Consider the following 24,780-nt stretch of genomic DNA (forward strand, 5'->3'; position numbering starts at 1 on the left):
GAAACCCACAGCTCTTAACAGCTTTCTTACCTTCTGATGGTCCCTTACATGATGCAATAGCAACAATTTTTTTCCCCAGAGTAACAAGTAGCAAGAGCACTAGGTCACATATCTGTAGAGCAAACTATCACCAGGAAGCTATAATAGTAGCAGCCTAATTGAATTGACATTTTAGGTATTATAAGTGAAAATATTAAATGAACCCTATTATAATACGTATCACATAATTGTGTGAGATTTTGGGGTATAACTGCTACTTTGTGCCAAATGTTGCTGAGAGGAATATTATAAATTGGAAAAGTATTAGAAAGGCTGTCTCTTTCATGCAGGATTTATGTTTAAGGTCTAGGTTTTAATACTTCATATCTGAATTTTATTCAATGCATTACTTGACAACTTACACATCAAGTGTGCAAAAAAGTCAATCTAACTAAAAAAAAAAATTGAGATTTAAAAACAATACATGGTTGACAAATATTGGCTTAATTTTTATTTTCTTCTGGTTATTGATCAATAACCAGATATTCAGGGTATGTTTTCAGCTATCCTCTATGAGTATAACTGCTAGACTCCTGGAGCTGAGCCTTTAAAAGTCAAAATATTGTGGGAAATAGTGGTAAAATATAAAAGTTTGGCTATTGCCTTGCAGTTGGAGCATGATACGGAATTTGGTGCTACTCTTTGTAAGTACTATAGTCTTTATCAGAAAGATCATTTTGCCTAGGATATACTGTTAAAGTTGGGGTTGGTGGGGCCATCATCTATAGTGTAGGAGCTTTCTCAGAAAAGAATCTAATAAAGCCTACTCTGAAGTTGGAATAACCTGCTTTTGGATTTCATATTTGTGTGAATCTTGCAGACCCAAAAGATATGAGGCCTGTGCACCTTTTCAGCTTTATTTTGGGTGTTTAAATTTATCTTAAATGGCATATAGGCCCTGTGATGGCAGATTGCACAGGGGTATTTTTATTAGGAAAAAGCAGTAATATGAATAGTTGTAAAATTTGTCTAGACAGAAGCAGAGAGACTAAAATAGCACGGTGGAACATGGGCAGGAAGGAACAAAAGACAAATGTGTGCGTTGTAGGGGGGGGAGTACACATGGCTGCTTATACATTCAGGGCAAATCATCAGGAACGTGTTACCACTGGTAAAGGAAAGTCTTGAGGACAGATGAAGTCCCAGAGGTGAGATCTGTCTGCAAAATGAGAAGACAGTTGTGGAAAGATAGTCCCAGTCTTTTAGGTAGGGTTTTTTAGGTAGTTCAAGATAGGCTTATTTTGTTTTTTCTTTTCTCCATTAAATTTCAGTGACATCTTCATATAATCTCTAAAGTTGTTATAATGAAATCCTAGTTTTCTAATTGTTCAACTGAAATGTTCAATAATGTTTCCATAAAAGTATATAGTCATGGAAAGTAGCAGAAATAAAAAACGTGGAACACTTGCATAATTTAGTCAAGGAAAAACACCTTTCTTCAAGGCAATGATCCCAGGATCTGATTCACCGCTGCCCCATGCTTGTCCACAAGATGTAATGCCAGAGACCTCATGGTGGTCCTTGCTGTTTCAAGCCTGGGCTCTGTAAAGTTCTTGTTGCTGATGGGCAGAGTCCTGTCTGGGAATAGTTCCTTTTAGCAAAAAAATATGAACGGTTGTAACCTGTGTGAGAAGAGATATTAAACTGACAGGATTTTAAAATGTATTCTAAGTGTAGAAGAGGGCAAAGCATCAGAATACCCCAGAACTGTTGATAGCTATTTTCTGGTTGCACAGAAATATTTCACCCTGCTACCAGAATAATACTGGGGGGAAAACAAAGAACAGTAAAAACTGGGACACTGGGATGATTGGCTTAGGAGTCAATTTTTTGGTTTTTTTTTCAAAGCTAAATCAGTAGGGCCAGATATCAGAGCTTCTGTTCATGTTTAGTAGTAGCCCCATTAAAGTCACCTTCCTTCTCCTGACTTTATGCACAATATAAAGGGTTACTTTTGAGAGCCAGATTAATGGTATCAAAATCCAGTTTGTACATTGACACAAAAAATGAAGCGAAAGACAGGAGATTGTCAAACTTTCCATGGTTCTAGTGAGAGGAAATTTTAGGGAAACACATAGAGGAAGTAATTAATAATTAAATGTAAATGGAATGTAAAATTTTAGTTCAATACAAGACAGAATTGACTGTGGTGATAAGCTGTGGAATTAGATTCTGAGATAAATGGTAAACCCTGGTTGCCTGAAGCTCTTAATTTGTTTGAGAAACTGCTTAAAGCTCTCTTCTGCTATGTAGTTTCATGTATTTGTCTTAAACTCCTGAAGTGGAGTGTCAGGAAGATAGCGTGTTAGTGTAACCCCAATGCTTGATGCAGAGTCTGTTGTGCATGCTTTGTGGTGCTAGGAAAAAGGCAACAGTTTCTTGGTAAATGTGCATTTTCCAAATCTTGGAGTACTACAGGGAGGATGGAATAAAGAAAAGTGTCATTTTCTGAATTTGACAAAATCATGCTTAATTGGAAGCTTTGTAATATTACTACTACAGCATAAGGATATGTGGAAAACTCATTTATAGCTTGAAGGCTTGCATAATTCATTGAGTGTGGGCAAAGAAAGTGAGTTTCACAGCACATTCTCAAATGAAAGATTTGGTATTTGCAACCTAAATCACATGCCATTGTCTGTTTCCTGGGAGGGTGATTCCTGTAACCACCCAACTGTTAACTACAAGTGTGCAATTAAAAATGTATGCTGTGTTTGTCAGCTGTTTAAACTGTTCAGGCTAGTTACATAAGGTGAAGAAATTCATTACATAAGTTACACCATGAATTGCAAATTATTTACTTAGTTGTGACAGTCATAGCTTAAGATATTTGTAGGCCAAGAGTTAGTCAGTGAAGACATTTATGAATCATTTTGAATAATGAATAAATTTCAGCTTTTTTACAGCCTGTTAGCAGACAATTAACAAAGAAAAAAGGACAAGAGTTGTCAAAGTTGTAATTAATTGGTTCAGTCTGCTCCAGATTACTGACTTAAACTGGGTAGCTGGGTTTTTACTATTGGCTAAATTTGGCAGTTTGTATCTTGTTGTCAAACTCCTGAGTCATCTAGACTTTTGAATGTTTTTCTGTATAACTGTATAATTACAGTGAGAAAATAGAGCAAGTACATTAATAAGGCTTAATTAAAACATGTATATGCACACATACTCATGTATACAAATGAAAGTACCAAAACTTGTATGCTCTTCTGACTGAGCATCAGAGACAGTAGTACTCTGCAGTACAAATGCTCCGTAAACTTTGTTTGAAGTCTTTTTTTCTACATTGGTACAGGTTTTAAACAGCCTGGTGATGTGCTAGCAATTGTGCCAAGAAATAAGCAAAAAATGTTGGTGTCTGGATTTTCTTAGTTAACCTTCAACTTTTCCAATAGAATAGGTTGTTCAAGTTCTGTAATGAAAAGAAGCTATATTAGTACCGGGTGGTTTGCCTCTAACACAGCATCCTGGAGTTTCTACTAGTACGATTTTGGGGGAGAAATCTTACCCTTATTGCAATAGTAGTGTGAAAACCTTATTTAAATACAGACTACCCCTTGAGCCTGCATTCTAGGGGGATTTTGTCAATTCCAGTGAAGTCTTATGCTATGGGCTGTTCACTGGGAAGCTTTTGTCAGGTGTGGCCAGTGGGAGCCACCTGCTACAATGGCAAGGGTCTCTGTCCTCTTTTCCTGAGATGTGGGTGACTCGGCTACCTAAACTGTAACTCTGTGATCCTGTGGGAAAAAGTGGGGTCTGGCTGTGTTGTTCTTTCCCCTCCACCCTGCTTTTCTCCACCCTTTGCCCATGAGAACTCATTAGAGGTGGCTGAAGGTCACTTGTGCTGACAGCCTGTGGTCTGGCTTAGCTGCTGGGTTAGTCTCAGTTCATGGATGCCTGGATCTCCACTCCCTTCTGTCGGATGAAGCTTTTGGGATGATTGACAAATGCAGGGGTGCTGTTGGCCAAAGTATGTTTTCTTACAAGAAAAGTAACTCTTCTGGGGCTGCAATGGCTCACAGCAAGTTGGCTGTGTGTCAGCAGAGCAGCATGAAGTTGTCCTAATATAAAATGGCCTCTAGCTCTGTCTCTGATCACCTGTTTGATGTAGTTTTCAAGTAGTTTGGTATCTTACAGGTACCTTGTGGTGATGAATGAATGTTTATCATTCTGGAGATATTCCAGGGGAAAATATTTAGTAAGTACATAGGAGTGTTATTGAAATGCACTTCACTGCATAACAGGAAAAGATGGATTTAATTGTTTCTGTAATTGCTGGGCATCTTTTCAGGAATGTGAGTTGCACGTGCACCACACACAGCACCTAAGGTTATAACCTCTCTTCATGTTTTTTAACTGAGATGGCTGGTGAATGGCTACCCAGCCTGGCAGGGGAATGTCTTCAGAACCTGACCCATGTAAGAACTTCTGGTGTTGGCATGTGTGTGTGAGCCATACCTGGTTTGAAAGCTGGAAGTGACCTCTGCTTCACTCTGAGTTCAAAGTCAATGAACTCTGGTGAATGAGGCAATGGAAACATTGAGAATGGTCTATGTGGGAGAAATGAGTATGGGAAAAACAATAAACAGAAGAGGTTGGCTTTATTGATAAAGGTGCATGAATCCTGCCTCCTAAGATGTTATGGAGTCACTCAGAGATTGAGAATATAAACCTGAGCAGCTCCCATCCTGCTAAATTCTTGATGCTTGTCAGGGAAATAAACCAGATTAGCACAGATCTCTACTGTTACCTGGAGTGAGTTGGGTGTGAGAAGACATAGTCTGAGTCAGGTCCTCAGTGTTGCCCAGATTTCACCTGCACTATCCACTTATCAAACATAAGAAAATAATTTTAAACACAGTTGTTTCCACTCCAAAAGTCAGTTGTCACTCCAGTGCTACCTTACTAGAAGTACCTATGTTAAATATAAGGGGGCAGGGAACATTCAACTAGTGAAATATATTGATTTTTTTTTTACCCTGGTACTTTCTAATCATACCAATGAATTCAGTTCCCCCCAAAATAAAATAGTTTACATGTTTTCTGTTTCCACTGAGATTGTTCCCACCCATCCTGACTAACTTATTTTAGCAAGGTAAGAGAAAAATATTTCCCTTAATATTGACATTCCCTTCTCCCCTGCTTTTGTAATATTTTGTCTAGCTTTCATCATGATAGAAACAAATCTGTAAACCAAAACAACAACAAAAAAATTAAACTAAGGCAAACACATGAAACGGGAATTACTGTTCTATGTCTACAGTAGTGTGAAAGAAGATGCAGTTCATTACCAGGCAAAGTAATTTCAGAATAATTTTTTACCCTTCAGGAGAAAATACTAATTAAAGTATTCCCTGCTGATCTTTTGTACAAGGCAGCATAGTGCTTTACAGAAGGCTTTGAATGACTACTGAGCTAGTCTTATGGGTGGGGAAGGGTGGGTATAGTGGAATGGAAGCTAGAGGTGGTTGATCCATCTTAAAACTGTTAACTGAGTAGAGAGTTCTTCAAATGATGTATTGTGGTCATAGTTGCAGAATATACAGAGGAGAATTAAAACGTTTAGTTACTCATGTGTTTTCCCGCTTCACTTCCAAGAAATCCAGATCATTCCTACTGTCTTCTCACATTTCTGTGTAGGACTAGGGTGAGTTGCTGAATCAGTCTAGTCCTCTGCTATTGCAAGCAACTGCTCTGTATAATCCCAGCCATAAATGTCTTAAGATACATGTGAAAAAGTAGAATTTTTGCCCTTTCTTCTTGGCTCCTACCAAAATGTAGGCCTACACCCATGTATTTTTTTAGGTTTGGCCTCGTTCTTAACCTTCTGTCTTTTCAGAGTTGATAGTCTTGTCCCATTGATGTGAGTCTTCTCCTTTGCAGCTCTTGCCATCAGAATGAGCTTTTTCTGCCTCATTGACTTTCCACCTCATCTCAAAACACAGCAGACAATGTACCCTTTGTCTGTCCCTTAACTCCTTTTCATACCTGCTCTTACTTATTAGCCTCTACAGGGTATTTTGGGATTTAGCATGGAGAGCATGCTATAGCCAAGTGAAGTCATGTTTTGCTACAGCTACTGGAGCTATAGGAGTAGGTCCTTCTTTGCCCTTAAAAAGCAAAGAGAAGCAATGGATGCACTTTAGGTATTAAGTGGTCCAGTCCTTTCAGATATAACTCTTGTGCTAATTAAGATGCTAATATTAACAAATCTCATGAACCTGTTTCCTGTGGCTGTAGTAGATGTGTTTGTTAACATGCTACATTTGGGTTGTGTTGTAGTGACTCTGACTGCTTTGAAATCAAGGCAGACCACTTATTTGAATTTGGTTACTATAGTGGGACTTGCAGTCAGTACAGAGAAACTCTGGTGATGCTAAGGCATGAGATGGAGCCTGCATATGTCTCCTAGCATGTGCAAGTCAAAGGCAAAATACTCAGATAATGTCTGGACACAAATCACAAAGGCTAGGCTAGTTCCTGAACTGTTTACCCAGACACTTGCTTCAGTTGAGACTACTGATGGGAGTGTTTGAGTGACCTGAGAGAGTTTGTGTGAGACTTTCTGGGGCAGCCAGAATTCTCTCATATGTAATTTTCCCCTTCTTGATGCTCCTTTACTGATGTCACAACTAGCTCTCTGCTTAACTGCCTGCAGCTGCAGCTCACTGGCATGGATCAAAAAATTGGGTGGTTTATAAGCTGAGGAAAACATAAGCATCATGCTATCTCAAATTGATATTTGACAAGGAAGAGAGCTGAAAAAGACCTAATCGTGCTGGTTGTAAATGTATGAAAGAAACAGGCAGCCACCTTGAATGAGATTTGTCGTCTTGCCAGGGTGCCACAGGGAAAGAAACCAGCGCAAGCTGCGTCCACTCACCTGAACATCACTCAGCCATGGCTAGTTGTGTGATAGCTTTGTAATATAACAGTTCAGTTGCCTGTGGTCTGTGAGCTGTTCTATTCAGAGCTTTAATTCTCAGAGGATGGGATTTTTTGTTTTGCCTTTATGGTTGGTGGTTACCTAAATACAGATAGTTCTGCTTGGGAAAAAATGCTAGTCATGCCAGAGACTGTATTGGAAATGGAGAGAGATGCAGAAAGGGGAACCCTTAGTGGTGGTGCATTTTTCTGTTCTCCTTAAAACAACCCCCTTTAATCTCCAGATGAAGCAACTAGCACAATAGTTCCTGTTGATTAATATCACTCAATCATTGAACAATCTGCTCGGCTTCTGCAAAGAACTTAGCTCAGCAGCACTGGCAGAGCATCCGTGGAAGTTAGTTTTAATGGTAATTTGGAGCCTGGCTTATTTATCTTTTAAAAGGCTTTTATACTTGAAATAAATTTTTACTGCTAATTCATTTCATAATCATCTGGTGTGGGTTCATGCTAAATAGTGCAGTTCACACTAAACTTCCTTTTCTGGAATAGGGAGAAGCTATTGCCCCCTCCTAAATACTCATGGCTTGTGATTGCTGCTTGTAGTTCAGAGAGATGAACTGCAGACCTAAGGAACCAAAGGTTAAACCAATGAAAGGGATATTTGTTTTTAATCTTGCAACAAGCTGTACTTCCTCTGGTCAGGTAATTCATGACACAGGAGACTGAGTCTGCCTGCCAAGACATACTACGGAGTCTCTGGCAGGACATTACTTGGACTTTTCCTGTTGCTTTCCTTCTGACTGATGGGAGCAGCATAGCCCTAACCCTGATGAAAGATACTCTCAGAACCTTTCATCATGCTTTTATGTGATGTGGCAGAGCAGTACATATGTGAATATCTTCCTGCCTAGGACTATCTGACTGCATCCCTGATGCAGCACAGCTGCAGTTATGCACATTCCTGCAACTATGAGGGTACCCATTTTTGACAAGGCACTCTAGTGATTATCCCTCTCTTTTTTAGCAGTAGGCTGAGGATCCGGCAGGCACCATCATTCTCCAGATAGAGACAAGTAACAGACTGTATCTAGCATAGCTTAAAAAAAAAAACCAACTCCTCCTAAAATTCTCCTACTAAGAGTAACTGTGGCAGGAGTCTGCTTTTCTCCTATTAGAAGTGAGACTGGCATCCTTCAGCTATCATGCGCAAAGGCCACGTGGTATTGGTATTACTTGAATTTGCTTTATGGAATTAGGAGTAATAGCTGAGAGGAAATTGTGCTCAGCTTGATGCCCAGGACAGCACATGTGGGTCTCTGGTTCCGCACTGTCAGCGGTGAGAAGCTGCAGAGCTGTCTAGTGCTGAAATGCTTCAAGTGTTATGCTAGTGCCATGGGTGCAATCATTTGCATTAAACCCCTTACTGATTTTGTACTTCATGGCATGGAATTAGGGCTATGGAATGATCAAAACCTCAGACTTAGTTTATCCTAATCAGACGAAAGGCATCTGATTAAATCAGAGGAGCATATTGGGGCTCAAAGAAGGCTGTAGAGGCGATCTGCAGCTTGCATGGCCACTGTTTAAAACTCTGTTTTCTGCCCTGGTATAATATGAATAAAAAAATTACAGGCTTGTCCTCAAGGAAGTACTCTTGTGGGTAGGTGAGAGGTATAGTTGAGCATAATGAGGCTGTGTGGGTAGGTGAGATGTATGGTTAGCATAATGAGACCATTCCACCTGGTTATGTCTTTTCTTGGACCTTGAATGCTAGTAATATATACAGCTATTTTCTTTCACTGATTGTTTTTTTTTTCTTAAAGTGCATCTCCCCACCTCGGTATAAAATCAGCTTATTAGGTGTGGTACTGGAGACATTTAGAAACACTTGAAATTTTAATGAAATGGTAAAGGAAGTGGGTCTGGGACAGTTTTAATTTCAATTTTGCACAGTGCCTGGCCTAATGGGGACATGGTCCAAGACTGAGGCTCCTATGCATTGCCACAGCACTGCTAAAATACAGTAAATGTCACCAAGTCTGTAGGAAATCTAAATAGAGAATAAAGGTATTTTCTCTTGATCCCTCCTTTTGATGACAACCTAAGTGTTCTTAAATATTACAGTCTATATGAGATGGAGTGCTGCATATTTTTCTTTGAAGTAACTTATTGTCACACAATTTCATAGCCAAATCTTTCTTCCATAGCTGAAAGGCTGTGGAGGAATGGTTGAATACTGTTATTTCTTACTCCTTAAGATAACTTGGCTATTTTCCTGTAGAAAGATACTTGCTGGAAGGTGGAAAATACTACCTAGAAATTTCTGTTTTCTACCTGCTGAGGGATTCTCCCCTTCTGGGCCGCTTGCTCACTCGTTTTGGAAAGATAATTATTAAACCTCTGGGATTCTATATTGCTGAGATATATTTTCTTTAATGTAATCCATTAAGTGCTGACATCCAGACTCACACCTGTGCATGCTCCTGGCAGAGGCTTCTCTTTTGTGTGGATGAAGTAACATTCATGCAAGTTCAAACTGTTCACTTTCTGGTAACCCAGGATTGGAGTATTTTACCAAAACTGTGTCCCTGTACTGAGAATGGTTATCCCTGTATCCTGCAGCTGCTGTGGATATCTTCAGAAAAGCTGTTCAATCCTTAAGGTGTAAAATCCACCACACTTGCAAATGAGTCCTACAAAGATGTAGGATGATGATATCAGTTTCAGAAATTGGGCTATTTTGTCTTTTATTCCTCTCCCCTTTTCTTTTAGAGCTCTGTGCTGCTAGCTCCTTTTTCTTGCCTATTGCACAGTTGGGTAGCTACAAGTGTAAGTGCTGTAACCCATCCTGTTAACCATGCAAACTTGGATGCTCTTTTCTCTAGGCATGATCATGCTAATCAGTTGCTGGAGGAGGCCACATAAGTGTTTGTTTCTTCAGCTGATTCCAGCAACAAACCCCAAATCTACTGTATGACAATTTGGGGCATTGACTGTTCTGCCAGCGAGTCTGGCACTTGTCTACCTTCACTGCATTTCTACTGCAGTATGAGACTACCTTTTTGCTTCTCCTTCCTAAGTCTCCTTGTCCTGGGAGTGCTTCCCTGAATCTCAGCCACGTACCTGCCACCTTAATCTCTTGTTCCCTTTGAGTTAGGCTAGACTTAGAAATATTTTTGTTGGAAGTGATTTGAATGTAGTTTGCTCACTGAGCTTGTACTGCAGTCTCTTCCTAGTGCTGCATTTGGTTGTTACCCTGGTGGGCAGAATCTCTGGGCAAGATTGGCTTGCAGCTACATCTCTTTACTATGATTTTTGTCACAATTTTTGTAATTAAACCTGATATTGCAGAACCCTAGGGGATAAGACTAAAGATAATGGCATATTTTCTTAAAGGTTTGGATGTTTTCCAAAGAATATGTTTTTCATTAAGCTGACATGTTCTCTTCATACCCTTCATCAGAGTGGCTGATGGTGTAGTGGAGGCATGTTAAGAATCATCCTGGATCTTCTTCACCTGATCCTGCAGTCAGTGAACTGAAGCCTCATGCTTTTGGAGTCTGAGAGGCTGAACACAGCCCCTGACAAAATAAGAGGAAAGAAAATTAGGGGGGTAGGATAGCATCTGCTCAGTCCTTCTCTTAAGCCATGTTGTAATTTAGTGTAGGAAGAATTCCATATTGTAATAAGGTGTTGGTCCCTAACTTGGGACAAGCAGTGATTAGTTGCTATTCATGTTTTTATTGCCTTAATTTATAATTGGGATGTTTGGAGGGGGGAATAGAGATCTGCTGTCTCTTAAATAACTCAATTTATAGTTAATAGAATGATGGATTAAAGTCTGCTTCTAGACCTATTGCAGAGGGGATTGATTGTACTGTCCACAAGTTAATGAACAAAGGTAGGAAACAGAAGGCTTAACTTTTTCGGCGGGGGGAGGGGAGGATAATATGTAACAGTGCTGGGTAGCAATATTGTCTTTATTAAATGTTTTGAGATATTATTAAGAAATATACTGTGCAAGGTATTGTTAGAGTAGTAATTAGAATAGAAAGTAAAGCATTAACAGAATGCAATGGTCTATAATAACACTTGGATTTAGAATTAATTGTACAGATAAAAATATGAGTTCAGAAGCACATAGGATGCTGAAACAGAGTTAATTTCTAGAATCAAACATTACAGTTCAAGACTTATCTTTACATATTGAACAAAATGAGCAACTAGATGGGGAGGGAAGGTACAAAACAGGAACGGCACAGTTTCCAGGGCACAGATTCTGTTCACTGTATTTGTACAGCATTCTGCTTCAAGAGCACCTCTGTTCCATTGGGCGTTATCAGATGTTACTGAGACAGAGGCATTTATTACAGCTCAGACTAAGAGTAAAGACTAAAAGAAAATAAATCCTGAGCTGACAGTGTCTGAGTAAATGCCTGTTTCCAAAGCTCCTCCCCTCCAAATGTGAAGCAATAATCGAAACTGGTGAAATTCCAGTGTGGAGTTAAAGGGCTATTCTGTACCTTGCAAGTGATGCTAGGAAGTGCTTTCTTCTCTGGTCCCATGTATGGTGATGGGTATTCTGGGGTATGGTTGACCCTCCCCTGTCAGAATGCGGATCATAAAGCAGGTTCTTGAATTGTAAAGGGCTGAATAACACTTAGGTCTGTAAGCCCCAGTGGGATTCTGCTGGCCTTTCAGGCATGGGTGTGGTGGGAAGACATGGATAGTGACAAAAGTCTTCAGAGGTGCAATGTTTACCTTTCAGATAATGCTTGTTGCTGCCATCAATAGAGTTATATTAACTAATGGTGCTCTGTGCTTTTTGAATCATGTCTTTCAAGCTATGAATCCTTTTTGACAGGCAGCAGACATATTTAGTCCAGCTTGCCTTGGCCAGAACATCTTACACTGCAGTGAGTGGGAGATTTTCATACTGTGACCCTCTAATTTGATTTGACATTTCAGACAGGAAGATGCAAGAAGTGGTAGATTACTTTTACCAAATGACAAAAGGATGTTATAGGCAAGGGAATATCATGCCACAACACTCTCCCAAAGCAAAGGAACATCTATCTTTCCCTGCAAAAAAACCCAAACCCAAAAGCAGCAGCAAAAGCCCAGTCTGCTCCGCAATTTGCACTGACCCAGCAGTAGATGTGTCTACTGGATGAGAAATTCTCATCACACAGTAGTCTTTCTACATTTAGATACACCAGCTCTGGGTCTAAGCTAGGGCCATGTGGTTTTACAACCACCTGTAACTTTCTTTGGTATGTAAAAAAAGTAACAGATGCTATTGGAGATATTGGGTTTTCTTTACTCTGTTTTGCTGCCCTCTTACATAAGCTGGGCTGGCTTCTGCCATTTTTTATTTCTGCATTAAATGGCACATCTTACACATGTCTTAAAAGAAATGTGATGAATCTTGGCTAATGTGCTTGGAGACTAGATGCCTTTGGGATTTGACTAGAGCAACTTAATTCCCAGTTGAAGACCATGCTGGGAATAGGTCTTCTCACTCCTAACTTTCCTGTAGCTGGCAGATATTGGCATACCCTGGTGCTCCCAGTTTTGTATTGGGAATAAGCAAAGGAAAGGTTGGGGTTGGAGATAAGTTGATGCCTTCTCAGTTTCTGGCCCCCTCTACCCCTATACAAGGGCATTTATCTTTTCAATATTTTCAGCCATTCTGAAACATCTGTTGCTCATTTGGTACAGAGTGTCTGCAGCAATGTTGAGATTCTAGTCCTAAGTTGTTGACCTAAGTATATTTGAGTGCAGCTAGAACTTGATGCTAGCACCAAAAATGAATTATTGTAGCATTTGTGAAGAGGCACTCAATGTCTAAGCTTTCTGGACACAAGGGCATACGATAGTATTGCAAAACTCATCACTGGATAAGTAAGGGCAGAGTTCAGTCAATTGGAAAAATATTTTATCACATCTACCAACCTTTCTTATTTCAAATATGTCTTCAAGAATCATTTACTTCTGTAAGGGAGAAACCACTTATTTCAGACAGCTGCAGAGAGATTAACAATATATGTGGTTCATAGGTTTTAGAATGACCAAATTGTGCTTCTGCTCATCTCTGATTTCACAGCACAGTTGTCTGATCCTCTTACCACCTTCTTTATCTTCTCCCCTTCCTTCTAGTTGTGCCTTTCAGTTTGACTATTCAAGGACTACTTTTTGAATATCTACACAACATTTAATTTCTTAAGGCCTTTATTTGATTCAAGCCCTTATGTACAGTAATCAGTCCAGTTACAATAGTTCTGCAAGTGGCCTTGCAAGGAAAGAGCAGTCAGCTGTGAAATCTCGTCTTTCTGAATGCCATACTCCTTTACAAAGGAAGATGGAGCATCCTTGTAATTTAGTGACAGCAACTCACCAGTTAATGAATAATTTGAACAAGGACAATCCAGGCAATGACTTTACAGGGAAAGAGCATGGTCAAACATGAAACTACTCCTCACTTTGGAGAGCCGTTATACATACTATCTTTATAGTTTAGTGGTCTCTACTTGCCAGTAAACAGTCCCAAGGTTTATTTCAAGGTAGTTTTTAGTAGCTTATGTCCATCAGGCTGCGTGATCTGAGTAGATATTCAGTTGGTAGAGTTTATGGGGCAAGAGACATTATGAACTTGCAGGGGAAACTCTGCTCACTTAGGGATGATCTTGTCTGTTATCTTTACACCACACATACATTTAGCTGCAAGGTACCTTTGGGAAATACTTTTTTGTGTATGAAGTGATGTCTTGAAAATGCCTTTCTTCCAACCATACTACCCTAACAGTTATTTGAAATAACTAGAATAGGGACAGCATTAAAAAAAAGGCTAGTGAATCTTAGGGAATTCAGAAGATAAGGATGTACTTATTAAGAAAGAAATCTTTCCACCAAAGACAGAATATGTCTACAGTCTTCTGTTTGCATAGTTTTAAAGTCTCAATAGAGTCCTTGATGGATGGAGACAGTCTGTTGTATCAGCAAAGGAGGTTACAAGCTCATTGCATGGTAGATTGAGAACAGTTTATGGGCATAGCAGGGCACACCCTTTCTGGTCTATCCATCTTCTCAGGGGGGAAGAAACCCAGCCTTGCTGAAAAGCTGATGCTGGATTCCTTCCTCACTTATTTCTTTGATAGGCTAGTTGCCTGCTGGTAGTTATTTTGGAACTGCAATCCTTTCAAATCCTGTGGTTTCTCATAGTTACCTTTTGTTTAAAATGTGCAAAACAAGATCCATGCTGATGGTGGTGTACTTGCCAAAATTTAAGGCAAGCCAATTCACCTCTTATATGTAACCATGTGAGTTAGAAAACCATATCTTAACTTCAGTGTATAAGCAAAATGCTTTTTGACTATGTGCCAATCTTAAGATAGGGTAAAAATACAGTTATTCTTCTAAAAATTGGTCTCCTTAGCTTGATTTCTGTGAATCCCTAATATAAGAGTCCTGTCAAGAACTTTGTCATTTTCTCTCCTTTTTCTTACCAGAATTTATGTTCAAGTGAAAGTTGTGAAACCATCCCCCTCCCCCACAAACTCAGCTGAGGGACAAAACCTACATGAAAATAGTGTTCTATAGATATGTTGCATAGCCCACAAGTCCTTTCATTTAAGTGATGTTCTTAAGAGACTGCTGTAGGTGCTGGATGAGGCTGAGACTGTAAGTGGGACCTTCTGGGAGATTAGTCTGTTGGGTCTCGGTTTAAGTTCTCTAATGTGGGATGCAAAGCATCTGAATGATTCTTTGTCATGTTGTGATTTCTTCTGTTTAAACATGAGTTTGAAGTGCTACAAGAACCTGAAGTGCTACAAGAAAGCTAAGTGCTTTCTCCAGCTCAGGAGGTAGCTGTAAACTAACAGTATGGAGACACAGAGAAGGGCTTATGTTCCTCTCACTTTAAGAACTGAAGAGGAGTAAATGTGTATAGAAAGGCACATTTATGTTGTAAAGCAGCACATACAATAGCTTTCCAAGGTACAGAGATAGGCAATCTTCACTGCATGTGATTGCAGATCCTCAGCAGAATTAGTGGTGTCAGTGGACCCATCCTTACTTTCTTCTTGGCAATCTGGGACCCTGCTTCCCAGACATCTCTTTGAAAGAGATGGTTCAATAAATACCAAGCTTCATGGGAGTATCTTATGATGAGAATTAGAAGATGTACATTGAAATAAAAGAAAGCTGTCAATGGCATAGCCTTTGCTATGCTTTTTCTTTGGCTTGACAGCATTGCTGAGACAATGCTTTGTTCCATGAGCTATTGGGTCATCTGTGAGTTTTTACTGGTAATTGCTGTCTCAGTGACTTTTTATTGATCATTTAATTTCTGCCTCCAAACAAGTAGGAGCAAATATTTTTCAGCCCTTTTAACCTCCTTAACTTTTCATTTGTGCTGTGCTTCCCTCTCCCCTGTGGCCAGCCCAATGCAAAAAGGTGGACAAAAAGATTAATAGAAGCAAGGAGATGCCTTCCTCCTCTCAAGTGCCCTGTGGCTTGGAGACTGTTATTAATAGCTGAAGTAAAAAAAGTGTTTCATAACCATCCTCTTGCTTACATGTAACCAGCTTCCTTGCCAGCCCCCTTTCCTTGGTCCCTGGAGAGAAAGTGTGAGCTCATCACTTTCTGATGCAAATTCAGCTTTTGGTCTCATACTTGGATTCTTTTCTTATCATGGGTGGAATATTTATCTTCTGCCAGCTGGTTGTTTTAAGCAAGCTGCTATTTGCTGGGATATCCAGAGAGCATGTGGGGAACAGGCCTGGCAAAAGCTGTTCAGGCACTTTCTTTTGCCTCTACTCTGAAAATGTTGCTGTCTGCTCAGTGCATGCACGCACGTCTGCACCTCTATCTTTACTTCCACAGTGGTTGAAAAAGAAATTTAGATATTTTGGTGTGGAAACAGAAGTCGAAATGAAATGTAGGTGTTTCAGTCTGAAATATTTGGAAGTCCCTATGTGGAAGCTGGTCACCATATAGCCCACACATCACAAAGCTGTTGTGTGCCTCTGCAGACCCATAAGCTTCATGGATTGCCTCCATTTCACATGCACTTTGTATCTGAATTTTTTCTGTATCTCTAGGGATCTAATGGATCACCACTGAAAGTGAGCTGGCAGGTTTTCAACCCAGATGACCTGCGACGAATAGGAATGGCATATTGTCATCTATGACCCCATTTCTATATGGATAATACAGTATAGTACAGTATATTGGATTCTTTCAACCATCCCCCCCACAATGTTTTCACTGGGTTTTTACAAGACCTCTTTACCAGCGGAGCATTGTCTGACAAGTTTTACTAAGCTAGAGGCTCTGAGAGAACCTTTATTTGGAAATCAAGTGAGATGAACTGTAAAAGAAAAGTGGGAGGAAAAAAGAGCAGGAAGGTTCTGCTTGTCACTCTGAAAAAACCTTTGCTCACTTTCCTAATGAAAAACTTTAAACCGTACATTCTGTTAATGTATTTGCTGGGTATGTGCCATTTCAGGGATGAAGTAATATTTATCTTACGAATGTCTCATCCTTTCGGTGGCTGCCAACTTGGTGAATACAAGCAAGCTTTTCCTTCAGGTAAAACAGAGGATACTGTTATCTTCTGAGTATGTTTTGCTGAAGTTCTGTGTTCATTACATTTTCTGGTGGTCAGTAAAGACATCTACATGTAAAAAGAAAGTTTAGGTGATATCGTAGATTTCTGGCTATTGAAATATCCCTTTGCCACTGGCAGCCTAGCAGGCTTGCTGCATTTTACCCAACAGGGAACATATAGGTGCCTGTTGTGCTTGTAAGTACATTTATAGTAAGTACGGTTAGCAAATCGTTATTTATTTTCATGCAGAAAATTGGCTCTGAAGCAAAGAGCTTGCAAGGGAGCAGAACTACTTGTGAAACTTGATCTAATATGGCTGATGGTTTCAGTTGGAAAAAAACACTATGAAATTAAGAAGAATGTCAGTGTTTTAGAATTCTCAAAATACATTTTTCTGACTTTCAATGGAAATACATTTTAAATTATTCTTTAGAGGTGTCAAGATAAGTTAGATGACTACAGTTTTGTGGCTCTACAAAATTTTTCAGCTGATCTGAAATTCTGGTTTGTTTGTTTTATTTCTGGTTGTGTCAGTGATCCCTCCCCTGTACCCCCACAATTTTTCAAGTTGGAGTTTGAACCCAAAACACAGACTATTTGCCCACCTGTATTTGTGAGCGTGACTGGTGTGAGCATATCGGTGATGACTACAGTTCTACAGGACTTGACTGCAGACCTGTGCTTCTTGTTATGGTACTGTTCATGCTGTGGTGGCTGCTCCATAGGCTTTTCTGGTCTTGGAGATCAACCATCTAGGTAGGTAAGGCATCCTTCCAGGCAGCTTTCCTAGAGCTATGGTCACTCAGAGCTGAATTTCCTTTGGCAGTCCTTACTAGGATGATTTTAACTGCAGAGACACAGCATGCAACATAGGTTAGATCTACATTTGTAAATAGCATGGTGCAACGGAGGTAGATTTGTAAGAAACAATTAGTGCTTAGGGCCTAACATTCACTTTGTGTTTTTGGGGAGGGGATGCTACTTCAGACTAGCTCTGCTTCTGTACTATTAGTTGAATTCCCATTAGCTCATCTTCCAATTTAGCTTTATTTGTGAAGAATTAGTTGGCATGGTCTTACAGCACATCACATTATGAACCAAAGCATGGTCACTAGAGATGAACAGGATGTCATTTTCAGAAGTGCACTCCTGATACATGCTAAATGTTACCATAGACACACACATTCATTGTCTCTCCCAGTATGTGATCCTTTGGTCTGTCTGTGAATGGGGAAGGGGACTGTTTCACATCCCTTTCTCTGACTTTTACACAAACATGTAAATGGTGAGTAGAAGCTGACACTGCACCTCTACCCACTTATAGAGGTAGCAGCTAGGGGCTAGAAACTTAGTCTTAAATCCAAAAGACACAAACCACAACCTGTCAACTGAAGGGAGGCATCTGCCCGATTTCCTTGCAGCACACAGCAAGCAACAACCAGTACCAGAAGTTGATTTGCTTTATCTAGGGCAAGTAGCACCAAGTCCTACTGGCAGAACCAAGCTGAACCTCAATTCGGGATGATGACAGAGCCAGCCAGGAACAAATGTGATCTCCTGTTATAAAAATTTGGCCCATGCTGTGGCTGAAAATCTATCTGGAGCTCCATTAATTAGAACATTAGCTTCTATTTATGTGTATAAGATAATGAATATTCATCAGATGTGTTGATTAAGGTGATGACATTTGCATATTCTTCCTAGATTTTTAGACCTTTACCCTTAGGTATTCTCATATTCAAGATTTTCATGTGGCACCAAGGGAAATTCTGATTAGGTATTAAGGGGAAAAAAATTCGTAATGAAGGTGGTCAGGTGTTGGAACAGGTGCTTGGAGGTGTTGTGCACCTCTGTTCTTGGAGGTATTTAAAACTTGACTGGACAAGGCTCTGAGCAATGTGAACTGTCTTTGAATTTGATTTTAACTTTGAAGTTGTTCCTCTTTTGAGCAGGGAATTGGGCTGCTTGACATCTAGAGGACTCTTCTAATAAACAATTCTACGATTAATGCAGAAGAATAATGTTCCTACATTTTTGGCATTAATATACTTATAGATGGGCGCAAATATGTAACCAGTAATTTCATAGTTAGTATTACTCCAGAGTTAATAAAATAATCCTGTTAAGTGTGTTGGAATACTTTCTAATGAAGTCTCTGCCTTCATTAAGATGATAGTTACTCATCACAAGTTCATTACTAGTCAGCATATCTGATTGCAATTCTGTCATAGCAGCTGGTCAAGGTAGAGCCTAATTTTTCCTCCTACCTTCCTCCAGGGTTTAGTTTGACCAGTCAATGCATGCTGAAACTGCAACAACAATCTTGTCTATATTAAGGTACCTCCCAAATGAGTTCTGATGATTCATGTGAAATTATTTAAGAGATGGAGGGCAGCACATACAGCTGAGGGCAATAATTCTTAAGTTTGCTATTCTTGAATGGCCAGGGTTGGTTTGGAGGCTGCTAGCACAATTTAACAATGAACTTCTCCAAGGGAGACAAGACTTTTAAGAGATTAACAGATATATATGCCACATGCAATTGCTTTGTGTAACCTGATCCTAGTCCTAGCTATGATTATAGCCCCTGGAAATCTTACTGAAATGTTATGCAAAGAAAAAACTATAAACTTTCTCTGCTCTACAGATTTTCTGGAGATAATGTGAAAGAATAGAGGCTAAATGAACAATCTACATCTTCTGTCTGCTTGGTGTGGATATAGCCACCCAATAAGGGAACAGTAACCAAACCATGGAATTAAGGCAATCTCATACAGAAGGCAGTTTCTCATAATGAATAGCAAATATATGTAGTGAGTGCAGTTTGCAAGCCAGAGGCTAAGATTCCTTTTACTAGGAAATGTTTGTGTAGTAATTCTCAAACAGATTTGTAAAAATTAGAGCTAGCACAAAGGGTGAATTTTGTGGAATAAATTTCTTGCTACAAACATCATCCAGAGGTATCTACAACGCAGAAGAAGGAAAAGCTGCCTGGAGGTAGTGAAGGCTCTGAACATCCATGTCAGTCTTTTCAGGGAAGCTCATCATATCAAAAGCCTTGGCAGGAAATGTAATAAAACAAATACTAGTGTACAGCTGGATCCTTCTTAGAAATCAACATACATACTACAAGAGAAGAATGGCTACCACCTGGTTTCAGATCTCTGCATGTTACAGAAAGCAAGGTGACTGTGATGTCAGTGCTAGCTTGTTGTAAAGTCTGGAAAGGCTGTGCCATAGTCCATCCAGAGCAAGTGAGCGTACCCGTGAGCCCTCCAGCTACCAGAGGGAACTTGCTCACAGACATTGGGTTAATCTGTACCTGAACCTTAAGGATGGTTCCACAATCTGCAGCCCTGAAAGGTGGGGGGAAAAAATGTGAAATCCTGTAGCCCTCACTGACATGAGGGGAGTACAGTCAGATAACCTCTGCAAGTAAGTCTTCTGTGCGTCATTTTGGGCTGGATCTGAAGTGATGTTACTGACACTTACCTAACTGCTCTCACAGATTACCAGTTTCATGAAAGACCATCTGAAGGACTACTTTGTGTTGCCAGCTTTCATATCAGTTGGTCTGCGTTATGCAGCGGACTAAACTATATGATCACAGTGACAGTGTAAATTCCTGAAACTTGACAACCACCTTTGCAAAAGTCAAGCTGACCTCACAGGGTAAACGCCTCTGGGCACTTCTGAGGTCCGAACTGTAGGACTGATGTGTCCAATACCCTGATGGCATTTTGAATTTTCATTCTATTTCTTAAATTAACAATGGGTAAAGACTGTTTCTTGGAGCATTTTGAAAGTGTTGAAATATTATTATATTTAAGGGTGGGGTGGTGGTGATGAAGAAAAACACTGGCCCAAAAGTTCTGAAAAAAGTTTTCTGTTTACCCATCAGACAAATGTAGTACGGATACCAGCCAGCAGTATGACCTTCCTTTCAATTTCCTGTTCAGCTTAGAGTGGGAGAATGGTTTACTTGCCCCCTGCATTACCAAACAGTTTGGGGCATCTATTGGGATAGTCTTTACAGCCCTAGTAATGTAGCAGGAGATGAATTTCACCAGCAGCTGAGTTAACATCAGGATATTGGGATAGTTTTGAAAATTGAATAGAAAAGAATTGCACAATGTTTTCAGGTGATATTTCTGCTATAGCACAGTTTAAGAATTTTCCTTGTAATGGAGAGAAGAGGAAATATTATATAATAATAAGGTGATAGCACAGAGCAATGTTCAACAAATATGGGAGGGGAGCTGAGCAGGGAAGTGGATCAGTAAGAAGAGTGGCATGTTTGATGCTGTGAATACTTAGCTGCTCTGGATGAAGCTCTCTAATTTCCTTATCTCAGTTTTACTTGGCATCTGAACTTTGCTGGAACAGGGGGTTGCCAACCACAGAGTTACAGCTGCTGAATCCCCTCTGAGCATCTGTGCCTGTGTGAGGATGGTATGGCAGAGTTTTGCTCTGCATGGTTCTAGTTGCATCTTCCTGCTGATCCCTTTTCTAGTACTCTATTTGAAGATGTCAGCCACTTTTCTTTAGGATTTTCAGCAAACACTTCCCTTTGATCAGAGGAACATGGAATATACTGCATCTGCCAGCAGAGCAGCTTTGTGGTTGTTTAATGTTTCTTGTGGCCAGCTATAACACTTGCTATGGCAGCTGCATAGGTGAAAAAAAGCACTCGCTGGTTTGCTCCATAAATACTGTTCCTAGTTATTTGAACAAAGTGCAAAGCTCAGCCATAGTTGCATTTGGTCTTTCTAAGTCAGTGCTGAAGGCTGGAGATGGTCTGTAAATTGAGTTACCCTATTGAGGGTAGGGAAGGGAAAGTATGTGGAGTTTTTTTATACTCTTGCTTCCTCTCGCGTCCCAAAGACTGGAGTGAACATAGTTATTCATTCATCTGAAGGTAAGGATTTCCTAGGGTTTTTCTGAGATGACTTTCCAGGAGAGCAGTAGTTCTGATCCTTGCTGTGGTCCCTGCCTCTGCTTTCCCAGAGGCCTCCAGGAACTGGATGTTTGGGGGTCTTGAACATAGTTTTCTTCTGTGTGGGACAAGTAGGGAAACATGATGGAGTATGAAATTGTTACTTCTACAAACTTATCCTTTTCCTAATTTTTATTGGCAAGTCCAGGCAAATGAAAGTCTTTTTTCTAAGTTTCAAAAGCTAATTCTTACCTCTAGCTAGATATATGCTGATGTAGTTGCACTAACTCAGCAAGGTCACACTTCTGCACCTGTGAGAGCAGGTTTAGATAAATGGCTCATGTTTAAATGCCAAGCAATTGCAAACCTTGTCAGTTTGGGCCATGAAAAGCTTGAGGTTCCCAGTAAGAGCCTACCTGCCTCTCCTATCAGCAGTGGCCATGGGGACAAAGATGGCTGCATGCTCTCTCCAGTGGTTGCTGCTGTTCTAGAGTCTGAAGTAATTGAAGTGCTGGAAGCTGATAGAAGACAGCTCTGAAAGACTCTGAACTACACTATCCTGAGAGTATTAAACTCCATGTTCACAGGAGAGTTTAATAGCCTAAAGCCAAAAGGCCCCATTAGCTCATGCGGACTGACCTCTGGTATATCATAGACTATTACAGTTCACCTGTTTATCCCTTTATTAAGCCCAGTAACTTGGATTAGACTGAAGCATCTTGAGCCCTGTAACAAAAAATTAATTAGGCTTACCCATTCTAGCAGTGGACCTATGCTTAGTGTTGCAGAGAAGGGTGACAATCCAGGAGCAGTATCCTTGTCTGTCTGACCTGGGGGTCTGTTTCCCTGTGTAACACAAGTAGCAGGGACAATTCCCAGGTACAAGTGAATTCTCTGTACTCTGCTCAGCCCTGGTGAGTGCGTGCAGTGGCCAGCCCTGATATTTTACAGACATGTAGGGGCAAAGGAGAATGTATCTCGCAATGTATACTGAAAAGCACTTTACCTTCTGGTCCCTGCAAACTCTTGGCTGGAATCATGATGTTTATTGGCTAATAGCATGTCATTCAGAGGTGGGAACAGTGTTGAAATACATTGTGTGGCTGGAAAGGAGATCATCATGGAATTTACCATTCAAATCTGCCTGTACTTCAGCTACCATTGAACCATTGCCACTGCAGTTGTGCTCTTAGTTCTAGGCAGTCTTTAAACATGTACTTAAGTCTCATTAAAGCCATGAGGATGTAAGCATAAGACCAAAATTATACATATGGTGAAGTGATGACCTGAATTCAGACCATAATCTTTCTTTCTGCTTTAGGCTTTGGTCATATAAGATAGTGAACAGCTCACTGCATTACTACTAACAGTATCTGCAGTAAGAATAAAAAGTTTGATGGACCTTGCTAGAAATTAGCCTCTTTGGTGTAAAAGGAGGTGCTTTCTGCTGATTATAGCAGAAATTATAGCAAATGGAACAGGATTTTTTTCTTCCTTCCTTCTGTACGCTTTTATTTTGCATCTTGGCTCTGTGTCCTTGTCTGCTATTCTATATAAATCTCTTTGGGCAGGTATCTGATAACCAAAGATTATTTTCTGACAAATAAGCATTTTCCATTTTCTTGCCAATGCTTCTGATCCATGAAAGCTTCTGATCCCCCCACAAAAGGAGACAGGAAAACCTATAAGAAGGCACGATTGCAATTTGGGGCTTTTTTAAAGCTCTTTACACACTAGCTGTCTTTTTTTTAAATACTGTTCTTGGTTTGAAACTTTAATTCTGGGCGTACATTTGGTGCCCAGATGGTGCAGACTCACACAGAAGCCCATCACGCTGTCAGGGCAGGCGGATACATATGTAAATATTTTGCCTTTTCCTCCTATAATATTTGGCTTTGTCTAATCTAATTGCTGTCAGAGGCAGAATGTGAAGAATGCTTAAGAGGAGCAAACAATGAGGACCTCAAATGTTTGTATTGCACTGACTTTGGAAGGCTGAGGTGTAACTAATAATTTTGTTTCATGGGTTTTCTTACTCACGCTGTGAATTCATGGTGTATGATCTAAGTTCATGCCAATATTTTACAACCTGAGGTAGAAACTAGTATTTCTAGTGGTGTAAAAGCATATTTAACCCCTTGGAGCTGTCGATATAAGGCTAATGGCTCTGCCTTTTCAGTTCAGGCTGACAGTAAGTGTTCTCTACCTGCGTCTTGGTATAGCACTCTTTCTTATTTATGTAATTCATTGCTTCATTTAATTTATTCTATTGAGTGCCTGTCTTAATGTATTTTTAATACATAAAAGCATTTCCAGCATAGCTGCTTCTCTGACCAATGGTAGCTAGTAGCAAACAGTGTGTCCAACCACATTAAGGATGCCTATTTAGTTATTAAAGGCCTGATCCAAGATACCATAATATTAATGGAAAAATGAATTTCTTGAGCTTTGAATCTGACTGCTTAGTGAGAAGGTCTAATAAAGCCAGTGTTAGTTGAGGATGCTGGCAAAAGGGATGTAGGAAAACTTACTGGTTTTCATCAATGCAAGAATGGTTGTGCTATCACAAGCTTCTGATCAGGTGTGAAACTTGGCTAGGCTATAATCCACGGAAAGCATCAGGCTATGCCAGACCCAGTCCTCTAAGGACACTAACTATGCAGAGAGATGCCAGGAGATCAGGGCCTGGAGGTGTGATTATTGTAGAGGAAGGAAAGTGGCTGTAAAAGGAGAATGTAATAATGTGACCAGAAGACAAACAGAAGCAGCATGTGGTGCTTTTTTCCATGGAATGTAGATGAAGTCCTGACTACAGGGGAAAGAAATTGCCCGTTTCAGCCATTTGTGTTGCCATCTGAGGCTCATTATTCAGGGATGCCAATAAATTCTGTTTCTTAGCCTGCTATGAAAGTGGCTAGGTACTTTCAAGAGACATACCATAGCCCGTCACGTATCCTTCTGATTGTCTTGCTTCTTGGCTGTGGGTTGGAAGGGGATCAGGAAACTTGTTCGCTATTTATATATATATTATTTTTCCTGTTCTGTTCTTTGTTACTGAAGGAAAGATCAAAGCTGTTTGCTTTGTTTGTCTCCTGGAGTATGGGCACTGAGACACATTACTGCACAATAAACTAAGATGTGAATTTACAGTTTCTGCACAGTAAATGCTGGTATACCTACTGCTAGCTCATAGTTCAGAGAGAAGAAATGAAAGAGGGGGTGACTTGCCACATATATATCGGATAGCGAAAGCAGACAGCTGCTGCAGGGACTTTGGTGTATCCTAATTTTGGATTTGACCTTACCC

The 24,780-nt window shown here is 40.1% G+C and overlaps 1 protein-coding gene across 1 annotated transcript in view; it reads left to right on the top strand.

The window, feature by feature from the left end:
• The window catches only part of TMEM178B (transmembrane protein 178B), a 233,943-nt gene that overhangs the window by 36,750 nt on the left and 172,413 nt on the right, over positions 1-24,780 (top strand). The gene's annotated exons all lie outside the window — the stretch shown is intronic.

The sequence above is a fragment of the Haliaeetus albicilla genome, chromosome 19 (genome assembly GCF_947461875.1).
Source record: "Haliaeetus albicilla chromosome 19, bHalAlb1.1, whole genome shotgun sequence".
In the NCBI taxonomy this organism is placed as follows: Eukaryota; Metazoa; Chordata; class Aves; order Accipitriformes; family Accipitridae; genus Haliaeetus; species Haliaeetus albicilla.